General features: G+C 33.4%; 1 non-coding gene across 1 annotated transcript; it reads left to right on the forward strand.

The window, feature by feature from the left end:
- The first annotated feature begins 11845 nt into the window (after nucleotides 1-11845).
- Trnac-gca (transfer RNA cysteine (anticodon GCA)) lies at nucleotides 11846-11918 on the forward strand. Its single transcript has one exon. It is a non-coding gene; the product is annotated as a tRNA-Cys (tRNA).
- Nucleotides 11919-13924: the final 2006 nt, after the last annotated feature.

Consider the following 13924-nt stretch of genomic DNA (forward strand, 5'->3'; position numbering starts at 1 on the left):
TGGACATGCATTAATTGTTCATGTCGTACCTACTATGTCGAATGTTTTAGTATAGTCAATAAAACATGCATATATATCTTGATTGACATTCAGGCACATTTGTGTCAGTATACTTAGTCAAAAAAAATCTTCACGCGTTCCTAGACCTTTGCAAAACCCAAACTGCGCATCATTAATGTCTATGTCCAGTTTATGATATATGTATTCGGTTATGGATAACTTTCAGTAACAACTATTGGGACCGTGCAAGTTCGGCAAAGCGACACCGATTTCTACGCTCTGCAACTTTATTCGCACTTTTAATTATATTGGCCAATTATATAAGTCCTGGTTACTGGATAATTGTCAAGGCCATAGTCCAAAAAAATAATAAGAAGAAAAAATAAGATTCAGGTTATGTTATTAAAACGTAAACAATTGTATATAGTAAATAAAATTAGTTATTAAAATTCAGTGCTGCAAGCAAAATACAATTAATTAAATTTACCTTTAGGTATATAATAATTGCATATCATGTCAATATTGTGGAGCAACATATAATTTTTCTTCTTCAATGACAGTAGATATGAAATGTACGTCAATTTGACAATTTAAATTGACAATATGAATTATTTAAGAAAGTTGCAATATTTCTCCGCTATTCGTGCACGATCGTTTCTCAATTCCCTTTCAAGTACTTGCACACCGCGAAGAGCACATGGAACATCAAGCTAATGGTGTGGTAGTCGCCGCATTTGTTTTTCTTTTGAAGGAGACAAATAAAGATCGAAATTAATCATTCTTTGGGTAATATGCCTGAGCTATAAATTTTGTTTAAGAGTATTTCCAAAACACCAATATGCTGCCCATAGTTCGATAGGAAGCATGTCAAGTCCAGGGTTTTTTCCACCCTTCATTATTTTTAATGCGTGTATTATTTCTTTTTTTTGTAATATCTGGACCTGTTTCTCCTAAAGTAACTTATATATCTTTTTTTTTCATCATCGTACATTTCGTCGATGTATTCTGCCCAACGTTGTACTGTCTCATTGTTCTGTGTTATAGCTAAAGTTATAGCAATCCCGTGTCTATCCAGAAGTGCACCAGTGAGATTTCGTTTTCTTAATCCTGCAATTTTTTGGCTTTATTTTGTAGGTTAAGTAGATCGTATCTTTTTTGGATGTCCTCTATCTCTTTGCATTTCTCTTCAAATTATTTTTCTTTTGCCTGCTTTATCATCTTTCCTATCTTGTGGTTAACCTTGCTGTATTTATTGTTCTCGTCGTTCATCCATTCTTTGTTACTCCTTGGGGAAGTCTTTAGTATTTCTTTACAAGGTTCTAGTAGACAATGGTTCAGTCGATCCTCGTGCTCGTCAATATATTTTTTGCAGTACTGATTTTTTATTTTATACAGGGTGTCCCGAAAAGATTGGTCATAAATTATACCACACATTTTGGAGTCAAAAATAGTTCGATTGAACCTAACTTACCTTAGTACAAATGTGCTCACAAAAAAAGTTACAGCCCTTGGAAGTTACAAAATGAAAATCGATATTTTTTCATATATCGAAAACTCTTAGAGATTTTTTATTGAAAATGGACACGTGGCATTCTTATGGCAGCAACATCTTAAAAAAAAATTAAAGTGAAATTTGTGCAGCCCATAAAAATTTTATGGGGGTATTGTTTCCTTAAACCCCCCAAACTTTTGTGTACGTTCCAATTAAATTATTATTGTGGCACCATTAGTTAAACACAATAGTTTCAAAACTTTTTTGCTTCTTAGTACTTTTTCGATAAACCAGTGTTTAACGAGATATTTTGAATATTTGTCGAATCCACCACATATTTGTATATGGTTAAGTACGATTATAGAGACCTGTTAATAATCTGAAAATTTATTTATAATTTACATTTTTAGGTATATTTTGAAAAAGAAGCCACATCTCGATAAAAGGTGATGTATCAAAAAAAGACTAAGAGGCAAAAAAGTTTTAAAAACACTGTGTTTAACTAATGGTAAAACAATATAGCTTAATTGGAACGCACACAAACATTTGGGGGGTTTAAAGGAACAAAACCCCTATCAGATTTTTATGTAAATATATTAAAAAAGAAGCCGCATCTCGATAAAAACTGGCTTATCGAAAAAATAGTAAGAGGCAAAAAAGTTTTAAAAACGTTGTGTTTAACTAATGGTACCACAATAATGAATTCATTGAAACGTACACAAAAGTTTGGGGGGGTTTAAGGGAACAAAACCCCCATAAAAATTTTATTGGGAGGACAAATTTTATTATAATTTTGTTTTAAGATGTTCCTGACATAATAATGATACACGTCCATTTTCGATAAAAAATCTCTAATAGTTTTCGATATATTGAAAAAAATCGATTTTCATTTTGTAACTTCAAAGGATTGTAACTTTTTTTGTGAGCACATTTGTACTGAGGTAAGTTAGGTTCAATCGAACTATTCTTGACCCCAGAATGTGTGGTATAATTTATGACCAATCTTTTCGGGACACCCTGTATATTGATTCCTCTCATTCGTCTACTTGTTATATAATATTTAGAATATATGTTGCCTAATAATGATGATAGTATGCAGCCATGTCTAGTTCCTTTTTTCGTATTGAACGCATATATTATACGGATTTTTTATTAGATTAACTAGGTGATTATTAGATACCTACTCCCATGCTTCCCATTATACTTCAGATCGGACCCCATTTTATTAAATCGAAAGCCCAGATTATTAGATTGGAATATTATCCATTAACCCGATGTCTTATTATAAATATTAATAGGCAGTAAACAAACAGTAAATAATGAATAGTTTAGGTGCTGTAATTATTCACATTAAATCTCGGACATTTACCTAAAGAGCACCTAAATAGGATGTTTAATATGTGTGTAGAGTACGTACTAATCTCGATGCGGTTGCGTATGTGACAAAGTTGGTATTCACCGCAGATATACCACGGATTCCGTTGTAAAAGTAGATGGGAGTATGTGATAATTTGCGGGACGTGCACTGACAATGTGAGCGTTTTAAATCTGAAAAAGCCCCATAACTCTCAAATACATTTATCAAATGCGTTTTGTTTTATATCAGTAACAATTTTAGAAATGTATTTGATCTTTATTTCTAATGACAATACGTTACCCTAATTTGACAAAAACTACTTTTTTATTAATTTTTTTAAATAACGTAGTACTCGTATTTGATTCCGCTGCACTGTATAATACAAGAATTTCATCCAGTTACGATATGTGGTTTCGAAATTTCTGTCCATTGACCATCAATCTAATAGGTACTTAAATTCTAAACTACTCATACTGGTTAAATTCAAATCCAGATCTCCTCTTACAGCTAGAAATACAGTGCGCTGGAATAAGTGTTACCCCCTTATTAACTTCTTTATTTTTAGTACATAAGGAAAACGCTCGGACAGGTCGATTTTTAAAATAATCATAGTATATTATAGCATCAATGTTTCGAACTTAACGCGATCTCTCTTCAGGTAACAGGCATAACTTTGATTTTTTTTAATAAAAATCATTTAAAATCTTTTGAAATGCTGATTACAAAAATGTATAATACTTTAATCCTTTTTGAGAGCGTAGGTGTGAGATTTCAGCCGAATTCTTTTTAAACGCATTCATGTTTTTTCGGATACTAAGAAAACTAATAAGTATTTTTGAAAAATTTAAACGCAGAATAAAATATTACAGTATTATCGAGGGTCGAATGTCCCTGAGAACTTCTATAATGTATATTTTAATAAGTCACAGGAGTGAAAAATAAAGAGAAGATTTAGTCTGATTTTTAATATATCATTGATTTGATCATGATTCAAATATATCATTCAAAAGAAACTTTTTGTTTATTCTAAGGAGGGGGGACAGCCCTCCGTAATAATGTAATCTTTCATTCTGCGTTTAAATTTTTCAAAAATACTTATCAGTTTTCTCAGGATTCGAAAAAAATAAATGCGTTTAAAAATAATTCGACCGAAATTTCGCGCCTACGCTATCAAATAGGCTTAAAGTGTTATACATTTTTGTAATCAGTATTTCAAAAGCTTTTAAATGAGGTGTCACATGATGTACTTTCCCATTTAAAAAAAATCAAAGTTATGCTTGTCACCTGAAGAGGGATCGCGTACAGTTCGAAACATTGATGCTATAATATACTATGATTATTTTAAGAATCGACATGTCCTAGCGTTTTACTTATGTGCTAAAAATAAATAAGTTAATAAGGGGGGGGGGGGGTAACACTTATTCCAGCGCACTGTATAATTATACATAAATATTAAGAAAAAAATAAAAACCTTATCTTGTGAAAGATATATTTAAAATCCCCAAAAAGAGTTATATCACAACAGAACGTTTTCGGAATCAATATTCCATCATCAGGGTTATCACAGGTGTACATGTTTTAAGACTCCAAAATATACGGGTCAAAAACCTTCAGTTGTTTTAAAATTGTGAAGGTTACATTATAATATAAGATTTTTAAGGGATGTTAAAATATACAATACAATATTCCAACCAACATGGTTGATGTCATGTGATGCCAGGAGTTAATCTGGAAATATTTTTAACATCTCATAAAAGTCTTATAATATAATAACCTTCACTCGTATAATAACCTTCACATATTTTGGTGGCTTAAATCATCTAAAACTGTGATAACACTGATGATGGATTATCGATTCCGAGAACTTTCTGTTCTGATATAACCCTATTTAGGGATTTTAAATATACCTTTTACAAGATAAGGTTTTTATTTTTTGTGATTTATCGTATACAGCCAGTTACAGGAATTTTTCCTTGTGATATAGATAAATAAAGGACCCCTCTCACTCCCTCTCACTCTCTTCAATCTTGAACCCCTGCCTGGAGGCATTTTGGTGGTCGTGGTAATGTTGTATGGTCTGTATCCAAAGATCTCTGTCTGTGATTATTTTTTTTTAAGAGGCAAAGTTTTTCAATCCTAATAGCGACATTAATAATATTGAAAAATATTAAAAATGTTACTAAAAGATTTTTAAATTGAAAACTTATTGGTCCATTTCCCTGGTGACACTTCCAAGGCTTCTACAATATGCAAGCCAGAGCGATGCTGCAGTGAAGACAAAAGGGAAGGAATTCTACACTATGCAATTCACAACCCCCGTCTGCAGCTTGCTAAAGTTCCAACAGGAAATGGAGCTAGTTACTCTAGAGCCGTAATACTAGAATAAAAATAAAAATGTATACCATTTTTATTCAGTTGCAATGCGAAGGCAAAACAATCTTATTTTTCACCCAGAATACGGAGTGCAGTCTAGCACTCTGAATCGACGATTTTCGACTCTTATTGGAGTCTCATCGGAGAGACGTAGGCCTGCTGCTCCATACTCTAAGTGACCAACATCGAGAGTTTATCCCCGACACCGCAACTGACGTGAACGGATTAGATGACTAGCGTCATCGAGCAATTGAAAGGCAAAGTTTTTCAATCCTAATAGTAACATTAATAATATTGAAAAATATTCAAAATGTTACTAAAAGATTTTTAAATTGAAAACTTATTGGTCCATTTCCCTGGTGACACCTCCAAGGCTTCTACAATATGCAAGCCAGATGGATGCATCCATATTTTTGTTTGTCCAGATGGATGCATCCATCTGCCTTGCATATTGTAGAAGCCTTGGAGGTGTCACCAGGGAAATGGACCAATAAGTTTTCAATTTAAAAATTTTTAGTAACATTTTTAATATTTTTCAATATTATTAATGTCGCTATTAGGATTGAAAAAATTTGCCTTTCAATTGCCAGATGACGCTAGTCATCTAATCCATTCACGTCAGTTGCGGTGCGGGGGATAAATTCTCGTTGTTGGTCACTTAGAGTATGGAGCAGCAGGCCTACGTCTCTCCGATGAGACTCCAATAAGATTCGAAAATCGTCGATTCAGAGTGCTGGACTGCGCTCCGTATTCTGGGTGAAAAATTAGATTGTTTTGCCTTCGCATTGCAACTGAATAAAAATGGTATACATTTTTATTTTTCTTTTAATTTATGCATTGTTCAATTTCATATCCCAATTTTGATCGATCCATCTAATTGGGGATCTTCCTCGCGATCTTCGACCTTCTATCTTTCCTTGGATGACGAGTCCCTATGTTTTCTACGTCTGATCTCATAACATGTCGAAAAGTATTTTAATTGTTGAAGATGGACTTTGCTGGACAATCGTTGACTGATTTTTAGTTCCCTTCAAATTGAATTAGAGTATGAATTATTACTCCTATGGTCTTTACAAGGAATTCTTAATATTCTTCGTTAATAGAACATTTGAGTGGTGTATATTTTTCTTCTTTCTGATTGTCTCAAAGTCCAAGATTCGCATGCGTATACCAGTGTTGGGAACATTAAGCAGGTGATCAACTTGATTTTTAGAGTGAAATTTGAAAGTTCTCTCATATTTTAGCCATATTTCCTACGGCGATATTGGCTCGACCACATCTATGTTTAATCTCCTCCTATAGTAGCCTTGTATTTGTGATCAGTGATCCCAGATATCAGTATGAATGTTATGTAGTCTATCTACTACCCTGATTGTTGCCTTTGATATGTTTAACTGAAGACCAACTATTTTAATTTATTAGATTAAAAAGGGTTCAAGGCAGGTTTTGTTTATATTCGATTCAGAGTTGGACTACCATCTCCATATAGCAACTATTTCAGCATCCTTATGCATCATCAGTGAAGATTATGCAGTCACAACTCTGAAGGGAATATAAACATTCTGCCTCTTTTAAGGCAAAACATCGCGATGCAATGAACCCACCTTTTGAGACGCAAATCAGCGACATCTCTCGTATTACGAGGAAAACAACGAAAAGCCCCAGATACAAAGTTTACTACTTTTTAAACAATTAGAATAATTGAAATAAAAATATAATAAACAATATTTTAAATCTAAGACTTTTCGTTAATAAACTGCTTTCTGGCTGCATCCCATATCTCCGGATTTTACAATATATAATCACGTAGAGACGACGAAAATAGGAGAAAGCAAATAGAGGACACTTAGGCCACGCATTTACCTTCTCTTCGTCTAGGAAAAGGACCGAAAGACAGTTTCTAAATACTCAAAAACTGAGTAAAATGAAAAAGATTAAAAAGGGTTCAAGGCAGGTTTTGTTTATATTCGATTCAGAGTTGGACTACCATCTCCATATAGCAACTATTTCAGCATCCTTATGCATCATCAGTGAAGATTATGCAGTCACAACTCTGAAGGGAATATAAACATTCTGCCTCTTTTAAGGCAAACCATCGCGATGCAATGAACCCACCTTTTGAGACGCAAATCAGCGACATCTCTCGTATTACGAGGAAAACAACGAAAAGCCCCAGATACAAAGTTTACTACCTTTTAAACAATTAGAATAATTGAAATAAAAATATAATAAACAATATTTTATATCTAAGACTTTTCGTTAATAAACTGCTTTCTGGCTGCATCCCATATCTCCGGATTTTACAATATATAATCACGTAGAGACGACGAAAATAGGAGAAAGCAAATAGAGGACACTTAGGCCACGCATTTACCTTCTCTTCGTCTAGGAAAAGGACCGAAAGACAGTTTCTAAATACTCAAAAACTGAGTAAAATGAAAAAGATTAAAAAGGGTTCAAGGCAGGTTTTGTTTATATTCGATTCAGAGTTGGACTACCATCTCCATATAGCAACTATTTCAGCATCCTTATGCATCATCAGTGAAGATTATGCAGTCACAACTCTGAAGGGAATATAAACATTCTGCCTCTTTTAAGGCAAAACATCGCGATGCAATGAACCCACCTTTTGAGACGCAAATCAGTGACATCTCTCGTATTACGAGGAAAACAACGAAAAGCCCCAGATACAAAGTTTACTACTTTTTAAACAATTAGAATAATTGAAATAAAAATATAATAAACAATATTTTAAATCTAAGACTTTTCGTTAATAAACTGCTATTTTAATTTCATTTTCTTTCTGATATATGTATGAGATCATTAACTCTTCTTGAGTCTGTGTTCTCGAGGAGCTATGTCATCTGCAAAACGCAGACTGCTTATGTTTCGGGCAATTATTGAGAAGCACTTTTTCCATCCTTCAAGCGTTTTTCTCGTAATACGCTTGCCGTATATAGAAAATAATTGTGGAGGTAATACACATCCTTGTCTGACACCTGGTTTTGAAATACATTCCTTGGAAAGTATGTTAAGCACTTATACCGATCCAGTAGCATGTTTGTATAGTTCAGTAGTAAAAAGCGAAATCAGGTGCTGTGGTACGCCTAATTATCTTATAATTCGCTATAAGACTGCCATTTAACCCTGTCGAACGCTTTGCGATAATCTATAAAACAGATACAATAACGTGACTTTTTTTTCGATTAATTAAGTAACTGATAATTCTTATTTTCGCCACATCCATACTTCTTGTTTTTCTTAAATGCTTCTCATTCAGTGCCGTCGTACAGTAGAACTAATATTATAAGAAATTTGTTGAACTTTCCTTTTTGTTTTTAACAACGATCCTAAAACCTGTAAAGCTATAATCTTATTTGTAGTTGTAATTCTATCATTAAATGCACATACTCTAATTTTACCCTATCTATCTATCTAATCAGCCCTAAACATCCATCCTTGGATATAGGCCTCCTCTTCCTTCTTCCATGCCTCTCTATCTTGGGCAATTTGCATCCATTTTGACCCAGTGTGCTTCTTCAGGTCATCTGACCATCGCATTGTGGCCTTCCCCTTTTTCGTTTGTGGTTACACGGTCTCCAATGTATAATCGTCTTAGTCCATCTTTCATCCTTCTGCCGTAGGATGTGTCCGGCGAACTTCCATTTAAGCTTTGCTACTTGGGTTGAGACCTCTTTCACTTTTGTTTTGTTACGGATTCATTCGTTTCTTTTCGTGTCTGATAGTTTAATGTTTAGCATTTGTCTTTCCATGCATCTTTCTCTCTTTGCTATTTTTTCCATATTTTCTTTTGTAAACGTCCTTGTCTGAGAGCCATATATTAGAACAGGGAGTATACATAGATTGAAGACTCTTGTTTTTAGATATTGCGGGTATTTTCTGTTCTTTAGAATATAAGACAGTTTTCCGAACGATGCCCAGGCCAATCTTATTCTTCTCTTTATTTCTTCGGTCTGATTTTCTTTATATAATCTAGTGATTTGTCCTAGATATATATACTCTTTTACTTGTTCTATTCTTGTTTGTGCCACTGTAATTATTAGTTCTTCTTGTTGATTGGTCATGGTCTTTGTTTTACTGTAATTCATCTTCAGTCCTATCTTTGTCGATTCTCTATCTAGTTCTTCCATCATTCTTTGTAGTTCTTTACTTCTTTCTGTTATTAATACAATATTATCAGCATATCGTAAGTGATTCAGATATTGCCCGTTTATGTTTATACCCAAGCCATCCCAGAGTAGGTGTTTGAACACGTCTTCTAGCGCTTGGTTGAATAGCTTGGACGAGATGGTATCTCCTTGTATTACTCCTCGGTTTATTTTAATAGGCCCCGTTTGTCTCATTAGCTTAATAGTTATTGTTGCCTTATTATATATATTTGTAATTAAGTGGGTATATATGTAGCCTATTCTGCTGTTTTGTAGGGAATTCTTTACTGGCCAGTGTTCCACACTATCAAAGACTTTTTACCCTGATGACTGTTTAAATAAATATTTCCCTTCAAGAGCTAGTCTCAACTATTTCCAATTTTTCTTAAATCCCTGTCAGTATGCCCCCCTAAATAACCACAATCATTAGCATATTATATTAAGTATCCGGGAATAGTACTGTAATATACGGGATTATCATTTTATTGTTAAACAATAATGGCACCCAATGTTCTAGGTGGTATCTTAAAAGTCCGGCGCCCACTTATACGGAACAGCCCGCTACGGAACGGACCGCGACGATCGGCATTTTAATATTTTTCTGTATTTAAATTGCTCAGCGCCTACTTTAACGGAATCGTAGCACATCGCGCTGAGTCATTTGAAAACACGAAAATATTAAAATGCAGATCGTCGCGGGCTGTTACGTATAAGTGGGCGGCGGCCTTTACTCTTAGATTTTGGTAGCTATTTCGGTACACATTGGCGCCCAAAGTCATTGGTTACAAATTCTGTTTTATTACATAGCTGAGGCATAAAATATAATAATTTGAAGTCAACTTACACTATATCTATCAATTTTTCTGAAAACAATTTCTGGATTGGAAATAAAAACGTCCAAAAAATATATGTAATTTTGATTAGAATTACTGAGATTTATTCCCAGAAAATGAAACATCCCACAAGAAAATATTTTCAGACTCATATTCAGATTTAACGCATAGCAGAGACATTTTCTACGACGTATTTTCCTTAACTCTTTTATGACCGTGCATTTAACTTTATTCTCACTAAAATTCCATCAATTTGTTCTCGTGCAAGTATTAAAAAATAAAACAAAATACCGACACTTCATCGTCGTATTCTAAAGGTCTACTCCTGCTTAAAATTCAGCAAGTTTGCATCGATAAAGTTGAACGATGAACTCCTGATAAAGCACATCGAGAAACAATTTAAATAATTTAAAGCAGTACTGCCAACAGAAGTAAATGTAAAAGTAGCTCATAAATATTCAAAGACACTTTTGCCCTGCTAATCTAATGGCACAACACAAGACACACTCGACAACACCAGCTTGGTAAGTGAGGCATGATTAAAAACAATTTGGTACATTTAGTGCTGAATTTTTTACATCGAAAACTTTTGGGAATGCTTTCGGATGTCGTTCGAGTTAAATAAATTAAATATAACCTGTAATAGTATTTCAGAAGGGTTTGCTTAAGGTTTCTACTGTTTTCGATTGTCACAAACACAAATAATATAAATTTTATTTGTGAATTCCTTTAATACCAATGTACCAATATATAATATCTCTCTCGAAGGAATTAGATCGGGTAAAGCCGTATCATTATGATTTCTCTAATCCAGTCAATATAGATCTTCAAAAAAGAATAGGCATATTAAGATTCACAAAACATACTGCAATAATTGTTCTGTACAATACTAATCTATAGAGTCTGAAGACAATGTTAGTTTTTTCTCTATTGTAAGAGAACTAATTGCACAGCTTGATCGAATGCGTATAACATGAAATTCTGTAATACATATAATAGAGAAATATGTAAAGGCACAAACATCTTCGAAATTTAATTTGGATTTATGCAAGGCAGAATAATAACAGATGTAATTTTCATTAAAAGGCATCTTATGGAAGTCTTGTTTATTTTTAACACGTTTTTTATAAACTTCACTTGGTCTTTTTCACTATGTCCGGAAAATCTTGTCTTCTTCTTCAGGTGCCGTCCTCGTTCCAAAGTTTGGCTATCATCAAGGCTATGCGTATTTTTGATACCGTAGATCTAAATAATTGGCAGCTGCTGCACTTGTACCAATCTCTTAAATTCTTCAACCATGAATGTTTTCTTCTGCCAATAGATCTTTTACCTATTATTTTTCCCTGAATAATTAATTGTAGTAGCTGGTACTTTTGTCCCCTTATTATATGTGCCAAGTATTGCAGTTTGCGCTTTTTAATAGTAAGCGCAAGTTCTTTTTCTTTCTGCATCCTTCGCAACACTTCCATGTTTGTCACTCTCTCTGTCCACGATATTCTCAGTATCCTGCGGTACATCCACATCTCGAATGCTTCTATTTTCCTTGTATCGATCTTTTTCAGTGTCCAAGCTTCCATTCCATTCTATCGAATGGAAAATCTTGTAATTCATTATAAATATAGCGAATATTAGCTCAGTGGTAGAGCATTCGACTGCAGATCGAGAGGTCCCCGGTTCAAACCCGGGTGTTCCCTATTTTTTTTTTTAGTATACGTTAGTTAGTAATTTCATATTTTGTTCAGTTAAAATACTAAAAATTTATATTATCAAGTTAATATGATATTAGCTATACATATTAAGGTCCATCAGAATTATTCTTTCGAAAAGTGTTTCATTAATTTTTTACAATTTTAAACATGTTCTTTGATTTATATGAGTTTAAAATCGAGTACAAAAATCGATTGCATGAAATCGATTACATGAAATCATTTCATGGCATAGGGATTGAAACAACAATATAGTTAATAATTTCATATGGTGTCCTAAATATAACAAAACCGTGGTATTAACGCAGTTTATTTTAAAAGTGTATTTTTTTAATATTGTTGCACTAAACTTATGTCAAATATTTATCTTCATACCTCACAACCAATACGATTTAGTGGCTAGGAAATCTGGCTTTCACCCAGAAGACTCGGGTTCAATTCCCGGCATCGGAAATTATTTTTTTGTTTTTAAAATTGACATTTTGATTTGAAAAATAATTATTTTTGTAATACTTTTTTATATTGTGTCTTATAAATAATAAAAACGTGGTATTATAAAAAGATTTTTTATAAAAGTGGAATTATTTCACCTTCATCAAGAACATACTGCAAAGTTACCTAACAATTAGATACAAACATAACATTCACAATACATTCACAACGAAATGTTGTATTTTCTATGTTAAAGCTAATGCTATCAGACAAAAACATGTTGTTCTGTGAACGCCCGAAGCGACACTCTTGTTGGTCATTTTTTCACGTGTGACATTAGGGCCAACTAGTTTTATTATTGAACCAGCTTTAGATGTTTTTGGTTTATCTTCTTTTTCTTAAGGTGCCTTCTCCATTATTGATTATTGGCTATAACTACAGCAAAGGGCTCTCTATCTTTGAGCTGTTCTTAGTATCGAATGTGTGTCCATGCCTGTCCGGTCTCTTACGTACTTTAGCCAGTAGCATTTTCTTCTTCCTGGACCTCTTCTTCCTTCCACTTTCCTTTCCATTATGAGTCGTAAAAAGTTGTATCTTTCTCCTCTGTAAATATGTCCTAAATAGCTCGTTTTTCTGTATTTTCTGTTTTTTTGGTTTATTAGAATTCTAAAATATTGCAATTTTGTCGCTTAACTGCTCGAATATCTGTCTTATAATTAATAGACTTATTGCTTTTGATGATGTAGTAAATTTCAGGAAATAGTCTTTTGTGTAGTTGCTTTTTATATCCAAGCTCTTGACATCTGATAAATTAAATGTACGGCCTGTTGTGTTAAAATGGTGTGCTGCAAAATAATGTTTTTTTAGTGTGCATTCACTTTGTGCTGCGTTATTCTTTGTTTTAACCACTGCGATGTTTGCCCTATATGCTGCCCATCACATTCGAGACAAGAAAGTTAATAAAAATGAGATGACTCTGACTTAGAAGTGGTGTCTGTTCTTTAAGCTTCGAGATTAAGCTGTAAGATATGCTATTTTGATTTTAGGAATTCCACTCAGCAGCTTAATTCTATAGTAAGTTAAGTCATTGCCGTTGGCTAACTTTTTGTAAATAACGGGTTCTATTGGTCGGTTATCACATTGCCCCTCATATAAGTCTGAGTCGTAGATTAGTTGCTCGAGAGTTTTACTAAGAGACGTTATTCAAAATTATGTTATATAAAGTTTTTAAATTCTTTTGAATGAAATATGGAAATAACAGTGCTAATGTTCAAAATTATGTTCTTCGTCGCAACAACAATGTTATGTTGTTGCAAAAATACGCATTTACCGTTGCATTTCACCTTTTTATAAATTATCTTTTTTATTCATATTCACATTGCAAGTAGTACTCCTTACTCAACATCCATTTCAATCAGAAATATGCAAATCTCTCCTTATATAGTTCATATACATTGATGAGCGCGTTAATTACCGGAAAAATAACGCAATAGACGGAAAAAATAATACGTTGTGAAATAAATAGAGATGAAACTTGTAGATGTGGGAAATTATCAATAGAA

The sequence above is a fragment of the Diabrotica virgifera genome, chromosome 7 (genome assembly GCF_917563875.1).
Source record: "Diabrotica virgifera virgifera chromosome 7, PGI_DIABVI_V3a".
Lineage (NCBI taxonomy): Eukaryota > Metazoa > Arthropoda > Insecta > Coleoptera > Chrysomelidae > Diabrotica > Diabrotica virgifera.